Here is a 13,809-nt window from a genome sequence, read left to right as displayed (position 1 = left end):
GGGCAGCCAGGACACACATTCATTATTATGCCCTGGGCATCGCACACGACCTGGCAGTTGATGGAGGGGAAGCCCTTGCGGTTGATGTAGACCCCACCCCGCTCACCGGGTGGTGCTTTGATGCATATGTGCGTGCAGTGTATTGCACCCACTACCTCAGGATATTCTGCTATTTGGTGGAAAAGACGCATATTGCTGGCCAATGCCTCACGGGAATTGGGGAAATATACGTGGTCACTGACATGTGATGACATGGCATCCAGGAACTGGTGGAGTACCCTGGATGCTGATGCCTGTGAAATCCCCATCATATCACCAGTTGGTCTCTGGAAGGTACCTGTAGCTAGTATTCTTATGCCAACACATACCTTGGTATCCACTGGGATGGGTTCCCCTCTGTTGGTTCGGTGTGTGAGGCGTGGCCGGCACAGCTCAACAATTTGCTGCAGGAGGTCTCTGTCCACCCTATAGTGCTCCACTATCTCCAGCTCATGTAGCCCCTGGTAGGTTACCCTGGGTCTGTACACTCTTCTCCGTCTCCTCACTGTGGGTTGTTCAACAGCAATCACAACATCACCACCCTCAGCACCTTGCACATGTTGGTTTATGATAGCAAGAGCAGCCCCTAACATTCTGTCTGACTTAAGCTTTTTAAGCTTTCCCTCTTTGTATACTACAGTGTTGCAGAGTTCATGGGAAAAAACAGGGGGGAATGCTGTTTGCAGAGTTTAAAGTGCTGGGATGGGCTGGGATAGTCTGCTGCCTGTGTAATTGGCTGATTCTGATATATTTCACCTGGCAGCTCTGCTAGTTCTCCTTGGTTAACTTCCTACTACTTCTTTTCCTTCCTTTTCCCTTTCTGTTTCCTGGGGCATGCCGTGCAAACACGCACATGCGCACACAAGCGCACACGCTGTGTGCATGTTTGCAAGAAATTTCTGAACTTTTAACAGTGTGCACCTTTGGTTTCAGGTTTTCAAATAGGACAACTGTAGACACACCTCTTGCAATCCTGAGCAACTTAGGGCAAACACAAGCCACTGTGCTCCAATTAGCTTACAGCCTTTCTGACATACCCCCTCACGATGGCACCTATATTCTACTCTACTACTCACCTACTCCTACACTTACACTCTTGGGACATGGCTCACATGCTGGGGAAAATTGGGATTTACTATCCTTATCCTCATTTGCATAGGATTGCCTACTAATGCATGGTCACATCTCTCACACTGAGCTTCCCCCCCCTTAGCAACCACTACTCAGTGGCCATGTTGTCTTCAGCCTGCCATTCACCCACATGGCAGGGTAAGCTTTTTAGTGAAAATGCCTATTTTTGGCTATTTTTAAATTATTTTCTTGTTTTTTAAAGCGCCACATGTTTGTGCGGTGCTGCACTATGCTTAAACATCAGAGATTGGGGAAAAAAAGTTAGATTTTTAATCATTTTAAACATTTATAAATGCAAATGTCCTTATATCTGGCCATTGGCATGCTTCCTCAACTGTATGCATCCTTTATTTGGAGCTGTCATAGCTCCGTTTAGCTATATGCAGAACAGTACTCCATTACCAATGGAGTACATTTCTGCAGATAACACTAATCTTCCACGGACAGGTTAGTGTTTCCTGTTTTGCAAATTTACCTCATTTGCACAGCTTACAGCAGCAAATGAGGTAATTTGCATACCATGACGCTGTCCGTGCAAGAGTAGCTTTAGCAGCTCTCATGCACACCCCTGCCGGCTGTACCTGGATCGCACAGCAGACATATTGCCGCCGTGAGCTCCTACACTCTTCTTGCACTGCGTGCAAGCTTTCGTAAATCTGGCCCTAAGTTTAATTCTAAAGAAGGAAGCACAAGTTGTATATTAGTACATAGTTCAAGATAAAGGGTTAGAAGAAAGGAAAGGAAAAGAAACATATAAGGAGGCAGATGCTAAGCAGAAAGGGAAACAGATGAATGGGAAACACTGAAGGATAGATATGGATCAAGAATTAGGACAGGGGGTAACAAGATGAATAAAGTGGAAATGGGATGAAGGAAACTCTATAAATAGTGTGCGATACAAAATCAAGGTTAAAACTATGGAACATAAATGGGATGAGAAACAGAATTAAAAGAGTTAGGATTCTGGGTTATATGAAGAGAGAGGGGCCACAATTTACAGCCACACAAGAAACTCACCTAAAGCTGGATAAACACAAATATCTGAACAAAGGGGGGTTTCAGATTATGATAGGTTCTACGAGGAAAGAGAAGAGAGGAAACAAAGGGAGACAGTTATACTCGTAAAAAAGGTACTCACTTTAGGCTGGAGGGTGCAATAGAAAACAAGAAAGGGATGTTTGCAGGGATGGAATGTTGACTAAGGGAAATGCAATTAACAATAGCACTATTGTAGCTGTCCCCCAAATCAAGTATTAAGGTAATAAGGGGAATATTAGGCACAGTAGTGACATTCCAGGAGGGGCTGTGCTTAGTGGTAGGGAGCTGAAATGAAGCAAGAGAGTAGTCAGTGGGCTGAGAAACAGAAGAATTAAAGGAAGGCAAGTTCCTTAGATCATATAGGAACATGGTGAGATGGCTTGACATTTGGAAGACAGGGTGAAGAGGAGGTTTTATTGCAGGGTACACTCACTATTCACATGAATATGAAAGGTGAGCAAAGATAGAGCATATAAGGATACAGGAAATTTGGAAACTATCAAAAGTATTTAGTGCAAACCTTTGACACTGTCAGATCATCCATTATTAGTAGCTGATTTGCTGTTATGACAGGTGGAGAAGATGGACAGACATTGGAGGCTCCAAAGATACTTATCAGAAATGAGGAGTAACTAGGAAAAATAATTACAGAAGTATTCAGAGAAGCGCAGGAAATGAATGGAGAAAGCTGGGAAAAAAGTAAGAAGGAAATTTGTAGGAGGATACAGGAAAGATTAAAACGAAACAAAAAAAGTGCAAAGATAATAAGTAGGAGAGCTATGATAGAAGAGCTGACAAACATAGAACAGACTCAGGTAAGTAAGAGAGCTAAGATAGAAGAGCTGACAGACATAGAACAGACTCAGGTAAGTAGGAGAGCTACGATAGAAGAGCTGACAGACATAGAACAGACACAGGTAAGTAGGAGAGCTAAGATAGAAGAGCTGACAGACATAGAACAGACTCAGGTAAGTAGGAGAGCTACGATAGAAGAGCTGACAGACATAGAACTGACTCAGGTAAGTAGGAGAGCTATGACAGAAGAGCTGACAGACATAGAACAGACTCAGGTAAGTAGGAGAGCTATAATAGAAGAGCTGACAGACATAGAACAGACTCAGGTAAGTAGGACAGCTACAATAGAAGAGCTGACAGACATAGAACAGACTCAGGTAAGTAGGAGAGCTATGACAGAAGAGCTGACAGACAGAACAGACTCAGGTAGGTAGGAGAGCTAGGATAGAAGAGCTGACAGACAGAACAGACTCATGTAAGTAGGAGAGCTATGATAGAAGAGCTGACAGACATAGAACAGACTCAGGTAAGTAGGAGAGCTATGATAGAAGAGCTGACAGACATAGAACAGGCTCAGGTAAGTAGGAGAGCTAAGATAGAAGAGCTGACAGACATAGAACAGACTCTGGTAAGTAGGAGAGCTATGATAGAATAGCTGATAGACATAAAACAGACTCAGGTAAGTAGGAGAGCTATGATAGAAGAGCTGACAGACATAGAACAGAGTCAGGTAAGTAGGAGAGCTATGATAGAAGAGCTGACAGACATAGAACAGACTCAGGTAAGTAAAAGAGCTATGATAGAAGAGCTGACAGACATAAAACAGACTCAGGTAAGTAGGAGAGCTATGATAGAAGAGCTGACAGACACAGAACAGACTCAGGTAAGTAGGAGAGCTATGATAGAAGAGCTGACAGACATAGAACAGACTCAGGTAGGTAGGAGAGCTATGATAGAAGAGCTGACAGACATAGAACAGACTCAGGTAGGTAGGAGAGCTATGATAGAAGAGCTGACAGACATAGAACAGACTCAGGTAAGTAAGAGAGCTATGATAGAAGAGCTGACATACATAGAACTGACTCAGGTATGTAGGAGAGCTATGATAGAAGAGCTGACAGACATAGAACAGACTCAGGTAAGTAGGAGAGCTATGATAGAAGAGCTGACAGACATAGAACAGACTCAGGTAAGTAGGAGAGCTATGATAGAAGAGCTGACAGACATAGAGCAGACTCAGGTAAGTAGGAGAGCTAAGATAGAAGAGCTGACAGACATAGAACAGACTCAGGTAAGTAGGAGAGCTATGATAGAAGAGCTGACAGACATAGAACAGACTCAGGAACAGCTGACCTTAGTACAGAGAGAACAGAGACTAGAATGATGTTGCAGGGATGAGAAAATTATAAAAGATGAAAAGACGTGGAAGAAAAAAGAACAAGAAAGAGAGAAAATAAATGTAAGTAATTCTAACTCTGTTAATGCTTTGTTAGTAAGACTGAGACAGCACGAGGTGGACAGAAATATACCGGATAAAAGAGGAGACAAAGAGCAAAAAGGGAAGACAGCAAGCAAAGAGAAAGTTCATTTAGACAAAATACTACTAGTTTTTCAGCTTATTATGAGGATCTTTATGCACAGGACTAGGATAGACAAAAAGTCATTGATGGGAGCCCACTGAACACTGAAGGTGTTATAAGAGATCTGGGGACACAGGTTGACAGCAACCACTCTTTCGACTATCACATTGCCACTGTGGTCAGAAAGTCCTTCTATGTGGCACATCTCATTACCAAGGGTTTTGCATCCAGGAAGAAAGAGGTCATCATCTCTCCCTACTCTTCTCTCATTAGGCCAATCATCGAGTATAATGCCCCATTTGGCGTGTACCTCACTAGACACATGCAACAGCTGGAAAGGCCACAAAAGTACCTCATGAAGAGGATCCTAGGCCTTAAACACATGTCCTACATGGGCAGACTAAAAAAACTCCAGCTATTGTCTGTCTCATACTGTGTACTAAGAGGCGATCTCTGCTTTTCTTACAAAGCCATGTCTGACCCACCTCTGTTAGAAATGCTACATCTAAAGAAATCCCAATCCCTCCACACCACATGCTCCAGAGATCTCAACCTCATTACCACAATCAACAGAACATGCTGGAGGGACAAGTTCATAACCCAGGGACTGCCCATGCTCTGGAATAGACTTCCCATAAATGTCAAGCAGAGCACCTCACTGGCCCACTTCAAAAGAAATATTGACGAGTGGATGGGAAATAGAAAGTTCACCCCGCGGATCACTCCAGTGGCTCTACTTGATAGAGGCACTGGGAACTAACATTGGGTGGCACAATGCCAGGGCACTTCTATGGGCTAGGCTTGTAAAGGCTCCAGGGCGATTAGCCTAGTACACACCTATGAACCTATTAACAGTAAAGGATTAGAGGAAGCTGGTAGCTCAACTACAGCAGGAGGAAAAGGAGAACATATGGAAGAAGTTGACAAAGGGGAAAACACCAGGTAGTGATGGATTCCCAATAGAATTCTGGGAGATTAACAAAAAAGATACTGATATGGACTGAATTATTTAATATTATTTTGACAGGGAGAGAGGCTTCCACATCTTCAAAAGAAGGGAAAGTTGCTGTAATACATAAAAAAGAGAAGGACCCACTATCACCCTCTTCCTAGAGAGTCACTTCAGTTTTGAACCATGATTATAAATGTTTTACGTCTATCATGATGGACAGGTTACTAAGAATTCTCCCACAGATCATAAATACTGATAAGATGGGGTATGTGGCAGAATGGAGGACAACAGATAATATTTTAAAGACTCTACTATTAATGCAAGAACTCTTAAGATACTGAAAAGAAAACAAAAGTTATGTACTTACCATAATGATAGATATTTGTTGCCCCTTTCTATTCTTTCTCAACTCACGGGTCTGAGATCTGAACTTGGATCCAACTTCAGATGTTTTTTTCAGACTTTGGATCCATAGATCAGTCTCCTCCCCTTACCCACAATCTTCTTCTGTCCCCAGCATTACCTCAGATTGAGTGTTCTCATAAATCCTGCAAGAATCATTACATAAATTAAACATAGGTATTATGAAAAGACTGACAGAGCAAAATAAAATCTGCACTGGAACTGCAAAAATATGTAATTCTATTCCAATGGCAACCCATACAGTTTTATCAGAAGCCAAAGGAAGAAAAGCTTTCCATGACATGAAAAGGGGAAGGAGGTAGGGAAGTTGAGAACAAAATTGTTGTATCTGATGTGTTTTCCATCCATTCCGATGGGACAGAGTCCCCTACTGCTTAGTTCCATGGATGTTCTAGAAGATGGCAGAAATGAAAGCCATGGATGTTCTGGAGGATGGCAGAACTGAAAGCTGCCTATCTCTGGAAAACCGATACAACTTGTAATGGGGAATGAAAGTATGAACATTAGACCAGATAACAACAGCACAAATGTCATCAATAGAGGACCTAGAAAAGAAGTGGAAACAGCTCTTGTTGAGCATGCTTTTGGTGGTTTAGTTAAGGCCAAACTGTTTTGCTTATATACATGGGAGATAAAGCCAGTCAAGCATGCATCTAAAGTACCTTTTGGAACAGCTTGACCCATCTTGGCTACAAATCATGAAATATTTGATCTGACTTTCTAAAAGGTTTTGTAAAATGAAGGTAGAAATAATAATTGTCATGCATATTCAATAAATGGAGAGTATTCTTCTGTATTTGAAAAAATTGTGAAGAAGACCAGTAGATTAATACTTTGGTTGAGTGAAATCTGTAAAGCTATTTTAGGCAAAAAAGAGGGCTTAGTATGCAAAGAAATCCTGTCCTTGTGGAAGATAATATATAGAGGTTTGCAAGGCAGGGTTTGGAGCTCTGACAGCCTTCTAGCTGAAGTAATTGCTACCAAGAAAAGGGTTTTCCAAATTAAAAATTTTAAGTCCACTTTGGCAGCAGGTCCAAAAGAAGCTTTGGTCAAGGCTTGTGGCAAGACAGTCATGTCCCAGGCTGATGTAGGACCCTTGTGTGTGTGTTGGGGGTCTAACAAAGTAGCTTTCAGGAGACCTTTGACAATTGAAGTGAAGCTGAGGAAGTGTGATCCTCTTCAATATAGAAGTTTGAGATCACTGCCACCTGATCCTTGACAGTTGAATAAATAGCACTATTATGGAAAATTGAGGCAAGAATACTAATACTAATGATTTAGGAAATGAAAAAGGTTCTAATTTTCTCTTTGAAGCCCATATGGAAATATTTTCCATTTACTTTGCAGACTTTCCTAGTGAAATATGGATTATTTGGGATGAAAGCCTGGATAAACTAGCCATCAGTGGAGGTGGAGAAATCATGCAGTTAGTTTTAGGGCTGTGATGTCTGGCTGAGGCACTGCAGATGAGGACATATGGATTTAGATTCAGCAGCCAAGGGGGATGTACTAGATGATGCTAAAGGAAGGGAAACCACACCTTTTGAGGCTAAAAAGGGCATTGAGGATGACCATGATCTTCTGTTGTAATGCTTTCTGCAAGAACTTTGGAATCAGGGGAGTTGGTGGGGAAGCCATATAGGAAACCAGAGGACTAACTTGTGGATCACAGCATCTCTCAGGTACTCCACCTCCAGGGAGGTTCAGAGCAAAGAACCTGCTTCATTTGGAGTTGATGGGAGAAGGAAAAAGATCACAGCATGGCTAGTCCAGCAATAAAAGATTTGTGTTGCCACTGTTAGATGCAGAAGTCACTTGTGTGGTTGCAGAATAGATCTGCTCAACTTGTCCACTAGAATGTTGGCCTTCCTGGTATGTGCATTACTATCAGATAGCAGTTGGAAAAATGTCACCTGCTGCTGCACTTTCACTGCTTCTCGATACAGGGGGTAGGAGTGTGTCCCCCTTTTTTGTTGATGTACCAGACTACTGGCATGTTGCTGGTCTGGATAGAAATCACCACAGAGGTAGGACATCCCAAAAGGCCTCTAAATCCAGGAGGACTGACCTCATCTTTAAGAAATTGATTTGAAGTTTGGGCACTAATGCGGTCCATGTGCTTTGGACTATCTTTCCCAGGTAATGCCCTCATACCCTAGCTGGGAAGCATCCGTGATCACTGTGGCTGTGGAAGAGGGAGGGGAAAAGGGACAGCCATGGAACACCTCTAGTGACTGAGCCCACCAAGATACATGATTTCTGCAGATCCTTGATAAGCAAATTGGAAAAGTCAAGGGCTGGGATCTAATGGACCATTGAACCACTAGTGTCCACTGTAACAGTCTCATATAATACCTTACTAAGGGGACAAAAGTACTGGAGGCTGCTATCGATCCCAGAAGCTGAAGGACTAATCTGACATGTGCAGTCTGACAGGAAAGAAGTTGTTGAGCCTGATTTCTTAGAATGAGTAACCTATTCTCCAGTCACTTTGCAATTTGAGTGGTCATGTACAAATGGAACTCCAGAACCTGTACCTGGGAGAACTGAGATTTGTCCTGGTTCACTGTAATTACCAGGCTGGAGCATAGCTGAAGCAAATAGTATCTAGCCTGGGCTAACAGTGACCAGGTAGAAGCAGTAAGGAGCCAATCATATAAATAGGGGAACACCAGGTACCCTTGCAGTCAAAGATGAGCTGCAACCACTGCCATGCATTTGGTGAACACCAAAGTGGCTGTTGTGACACCAAGTGGCATGTCTCTGAACTGAAAATGACTGGCTCCCAGATGGAAGTGAAGGAACCTCCTGCAGTGTCTGTTCATTCTGATGTGATAGTATACATCTTGAAGTTCTATTAAGCACAGACAGTCATCTTTCCTCAGAAAGGTAAGGAGAGACTGTACTGTGACCATTCAGAACTTTGTGTGCCTGACATATCGGTTCAAGTGACTGAGGTCCAGAATTGGTCTCAGGTCCCCATTCTTTTTTTGGCACTAAAAAAAATTTGGAATAAGTACCAAACTCTAGCTGGTGTTGTGGTACCTCTTGGATAACTTGCCTGTCTAGCAGCTTTTTTATTTCTAATCTTGCTGCTTTTCTTTGAGAGGATAGTACACTGGGAAGTTTCATTCACAGAGAGGGTGGACAGAGCAAACGGATGAAGGAGTCTCTGGAAATTATTGTTTGCACTCATACATGACTGTCTCCAGAGTGCAGCATGTGGGCAAATATTCAGGAGCACTGAAAGGGCCTCTCAGAGAAAGAACCCCTGAAGCCTTGATTATGGTATCCTCTCTGCCGCAAGTATGATGTCTAACATTAGAATACCTGCCTCTGCTGCAGGGGAATCGTAGTCCAAAGGAATCCTGAAAAAATTCTTGGGACTTTCTAAACCACAGTTTCTTAGCCCCTTTTGGTTTCTAGAAAATGTCCTCAGGGAGGGGGGGGGTAGAAAAATGCATGCCTAAGGCACAAAGAATTTGCCTATCCTGTTCACATCTGGAGAGTGTGTCTTTGACCTTAGGGCCATAGAAGCTCAAGCCATCAATCCTGGTACTGATAAAAGACATCTTTAAAGGCTCCACAAAGTCACACAAACACATCTGGGCATGCCTCATTACTGTAATTCCTGCTCCTGCAGCTCTCAAAACACCTTCTGTTGCACTGGATACATGACACATGGAGACATTCAACAGGAACTGAAGTGTGTCAAGCTGTGAATCCACTATTTTCCTTTCTCCCCAGATATGGACCCAGTAACAGACTTGGAAAACTCCTTGATCAAGTCCCTTTGAAACCTAGCCATGTGTGCCAAGTAGTTCAGTGACCTTAATGCAAAAGTAGGTGAAGCATAAACACAGTTCCCAAATGTGTACAAGTAGATGAAGCATAAACACAGTTCCCAAATGTGTACAAAGACTGGACTCTCTGTTGGGGGGAGGATGGACAGAAGAGCTTTCTTATGAGACTTCCTTCATAGTGCCTGGCACCACAACCATGGCATCTATTGCTGGGCCTAGGGTCCAGTGAGAGAGATCATTAGGTGCAACTAGATATTTGTCTGGTTTTCTGGGGATTGGTTCTGTGATGTCTGGCTCCGTTCATGCATGGTGAAAGACTAAATCCACCATCTCGTCAGCCAGGGGAACCATCCATGGATTAGCTGAGCTAGAATGAAAAACCTCAAGGAACACGGGTTCCTCCTGAGAAGGGGCTTTAGAAGACCAACCTCCTTGCTGTCTTTGATGCTTGAAGATCTACCTAACTGAGACATCCTCAATTTTTGATCTGGGGGGAACCCTCCATCAAAATCTGTGTCATCTGTCAAGGACTCCTGAGGGAGTCAATGTGTCTCCTTTTACACTTATGCTTCTGAGGAGTCTCTACAGAGTGGAAGGTCTGGAGAGGACTCAGAAGTCTGAGAGGATTCCTGAATGAGAATTGTATTAAGGCTAGAATGAACTAGCTGTCCCGATTGGACAGACTTTGCAGGATCAGGACCCAGGGCTGTCATTTGAAGAGTGGGTAGGGCCAAGAGAGCCCTCTCCACTACCTGTAAGGCAGAAGTTGAGGGGGGAACCAATGATCACTCCTGTAGGAGTCAAAGCTGTCACACTACTATGACCAAGAGCGTGACCCTGACTCTGCTCTAATATCGATGCCAGAGCCGAGCTATCTAACGTCAAGTCTCTGAGGAGAAAGGATGGGTCTTAGAGCTTTGGAGCAGAACTCTTACCTCCAGACTTGACACTGAAGCCTTGGCTCCAAGATCCTTCCAGCTCCAAAGAAATGGGAGATGTTTGGGTCACAGATGATACTGGAGTTGAAGATGACCACAATTTCATATCTGACATGCACAGTTCAAAAGAACTTGACTCCAACATCCCCAAACCTAGAGGTCAAATCAGGGTAGGAGTAGCCATATGTCAGGAAGATGGTCCAAAGTTAACAGGTCCAGTAGAAGACAGAGCCTGAAGAACTTTCAAATGAATTTAGGTCCTGAGGAACTTCATCATTATATTCTTATCAGCTTTTGTTAGGTTTCTGGAAGACTGGATGGACCTCAATGATGAAGATGTGATGGTGGCCTCAAAGATCTCTGTAAGCATCTCTGTTGTAGAAAGGGTGATCGCAGCCTAGGAGAAACTGGATCTGGGGAACACCTCAGCTCCAGTATGGGGGTAGTCTTGGGCCATATTGGAATTGGATCCAAGAGATTAGTAGGATCAAAAGACTTGGAAATTGAAGATAAAACAGACAATGGAGAGAGATCAGGAGATAGCTTCCTCATCTCCTTGTCCTTTTTTAGGCCTGTTCCTCTTCTGTTTATCCAAGGACTACTCCCTTGATGGGAAAGCTCTACATGCAGATTATGAGGAGTCAGAATAGATGAGGCTGTTGAGCACAAGCTTGTTCCACTGATGAATCATGGTCCAATGAGAAACTCCCATGAAAATAGAGCAATCCTCCTCTAAATGATCTGACCCCAAACAATATACACACTTTAAATGGGAATTAGAACTTTGCATCTTGTGACTACAAGCCACACATTTCTTAAAAGATGTTTGCTTGTCTGAAATAGTCCATGTAAGGAGAAAAGGGGAAGCACAGAGAAACACTACTAGAAATGGTACACATGATTACACCAAGAAAGAAGAGACTGATGTAATTTTTTTTTTTGTTTATAGATAAAGATGGGAAAGAAAAGGAATTTAGTTGAAAAATAGACTAATATACCAGGGAAATGTATCTAAAGATTTAAATAACAAAAAATATAAACTACTTAGCTGCATAGAAGCTTGAGTCAATAAGTCATGTCTGAATTCTATGACTGGCAAATGAGATCAGGGGCAATTCTGGGGAAAGGAGTGGATTATAGGTAAGGGGAGGAGATTGAGCTATGGATCTTAAGTTTAAAAAAACATCCAAAGTCAGATCCATGTTTGAATCTGAGATTCATTGGTGGAGGAATGGATAGAAAAGACAACATCAGATCTTGTGATATTGAAATTGGATGCTGAAAAGACATTCAGTAGAGTTAGTTGGATATCTGTTTAATCTTTTACAGTGGTGTTACTTCCCAACAGACTGTGTTCATCTGCTGGAAAAGCTACATATGGGTGCTACGGCTAGATTAAAGATACCAGTAAGACAGTTCAGAGAAATAAAAGTGTAGACAGGTATGAGTCAAGGGTGTCCCCTCTCTCCCTTACTATTTGCAGTCTACTTGGAACATCTGGTGACCATTATAAGGGCCTCAGCTGTAAGAGGGCATGAATGGGCAGGGAAACAGAAGAAGATAATGCTATGCACAGGTGAGATTCTTCTTACACTGATAGAGCACAATGACAATCTTTGGGTAGTTTACAGCATAATAAGGGAATTTGGAGAAGCTTCAGGATATACAGTAAATGAGTGGGAAATGAAAGCCTTAGCATTAAGTATGGATGTAAGCAGAACAGAATATGTGGAATGGAAGAATAAAACATCTGGGATTATAGCTATGTAAAACAGTTAAGATGAGATCACAAACTAGGAGCTATATAACAGGTAAAAAGCAGAAATAAAGAATAGAAGGGAACTGAACTAGATCGGAGGATCCCCAGCTGCTATACCTGGGACAGGCCTTCTGGATGCTCCCACAGGCAGCATACTTAAAAATGATGAAACAAATAATGAGGGCATGTCTGTGGGATGGGAAAAACATGGGATGGCATACAAAGTTGTGATGAAAGGTTTTGAGACTACAGAACTAGGCATACCATACTTGGGGCTATACCAACAAAGCTGCCATCAGCCGATAGATATACAACATGTTGAAGACTGGAAGGAGATGATTCAGCAAAAGAATAAGGAGCTAAGCAGCGAGGAGATAATAGATGTGTTAGAAACATCAGATAGGTATTTGAAATGGCCTTTTTTTAATGAACTACAGAAGTTATTCATGAGCATTTGTCAGTCAAGAGTTAAGAGGACAGTAGGACTTATTACCAATAGGAAACCTCCGCAAAACAACAGGATTAGTGGGATGTCATCACTCTGGAGATAGAAAAAAAAAGAGGTTGTGGTCAAATAATGGCACTAGATTAAAGTGGAAGATAGAATAAAGGCTTGAGGTGAGATCAGCTAGGATTTTTTGTTAGCAGCAGAACTAAAATGTGCATATCAGGGATAACAGGTAAGTGGAACAGGATACAGTGGATAGTAAGGGGAGATCCTGCACAGCCAGATATTCTGAAACATGATGGGCAGACGGGTGGAAGAAGGATTGATCAGAAGAGCACTGTATAACATTTTTAGAATTCTGTGGGGCAAACTAAAAATAATCTGGCCATGATTAGGAAACAGTGGGAGAAAGAACTGCAGAGCCAACTATTACAACTAGAGTGAGGGACAACACTGCAGCTGCCAAGACATGCCACAAAAGTAAGACACTTTATAATATTTGGATGGAAATGGCTGTAGAGGTATTTTATACACCATTCTGGTTGACAAAGATGTTTCCAGGAACATCAGCCAAATATTGGAAATGTGATACTGGAGAAACAGAGGTAGCAGGCTACATGTATTCTGGAATACTCCAGGCCTTGTACATTTCAAGGAACAAATGCAGGGTTTAATGGATGAGATTTTGTCTGGCCTAATCAAAGCTGATAAAGTACTTTTTTTATTGGGTTATAATCAACATGTTACAGTGGCCAGGACAAACTTCATCATATCAGCCTGACGGGAGAATTCCAAGCTTGAGAGTTGTAGAAGCATGCAGTTTTTTCACCAAACTCACCAAAAGCATTCCCATCTTTGTCAGTAGGAGAGAAATTAGTATTAACAAAATGCTTAGCAGCAGCT

The 13,809-nt window shown here is 42.4% G+C and overlaps 1 protein-coding gene across 1 annotated transcript in view; it reads right to left on the bottom strand.

Annotated features, from left to right (window-relative positions):
- LOC122814488 (FK506-binding protein 5-like) overlaps positions 1-13,809 on the bottom strand; it is a 175,903-nt gene that overhangs the window by 85,188 nt on the left and 76,906 nt on the right. The window lies entirely within an intron of this gene.

Source organism: Protopterus annectens, chromosome 10.part0, assembly GCF_019279795.1.
Source record: "Protopterus annectens isolate FY-2018-M chromosome 10.part0, PAN1.0, whole genome shotgun sequence".
Classification (NCBI taxonomy): Eukaryota; Metazoa; Chordata; order Ceratodontiformes; family Protopteridae; genus Protopterus; species Protopterus annectens.
The sequence above is the reverse complement of the archived record's forward strand: the minus strand, read 5'-3'. Positions and strand labels throughout refer to the sequence as shown.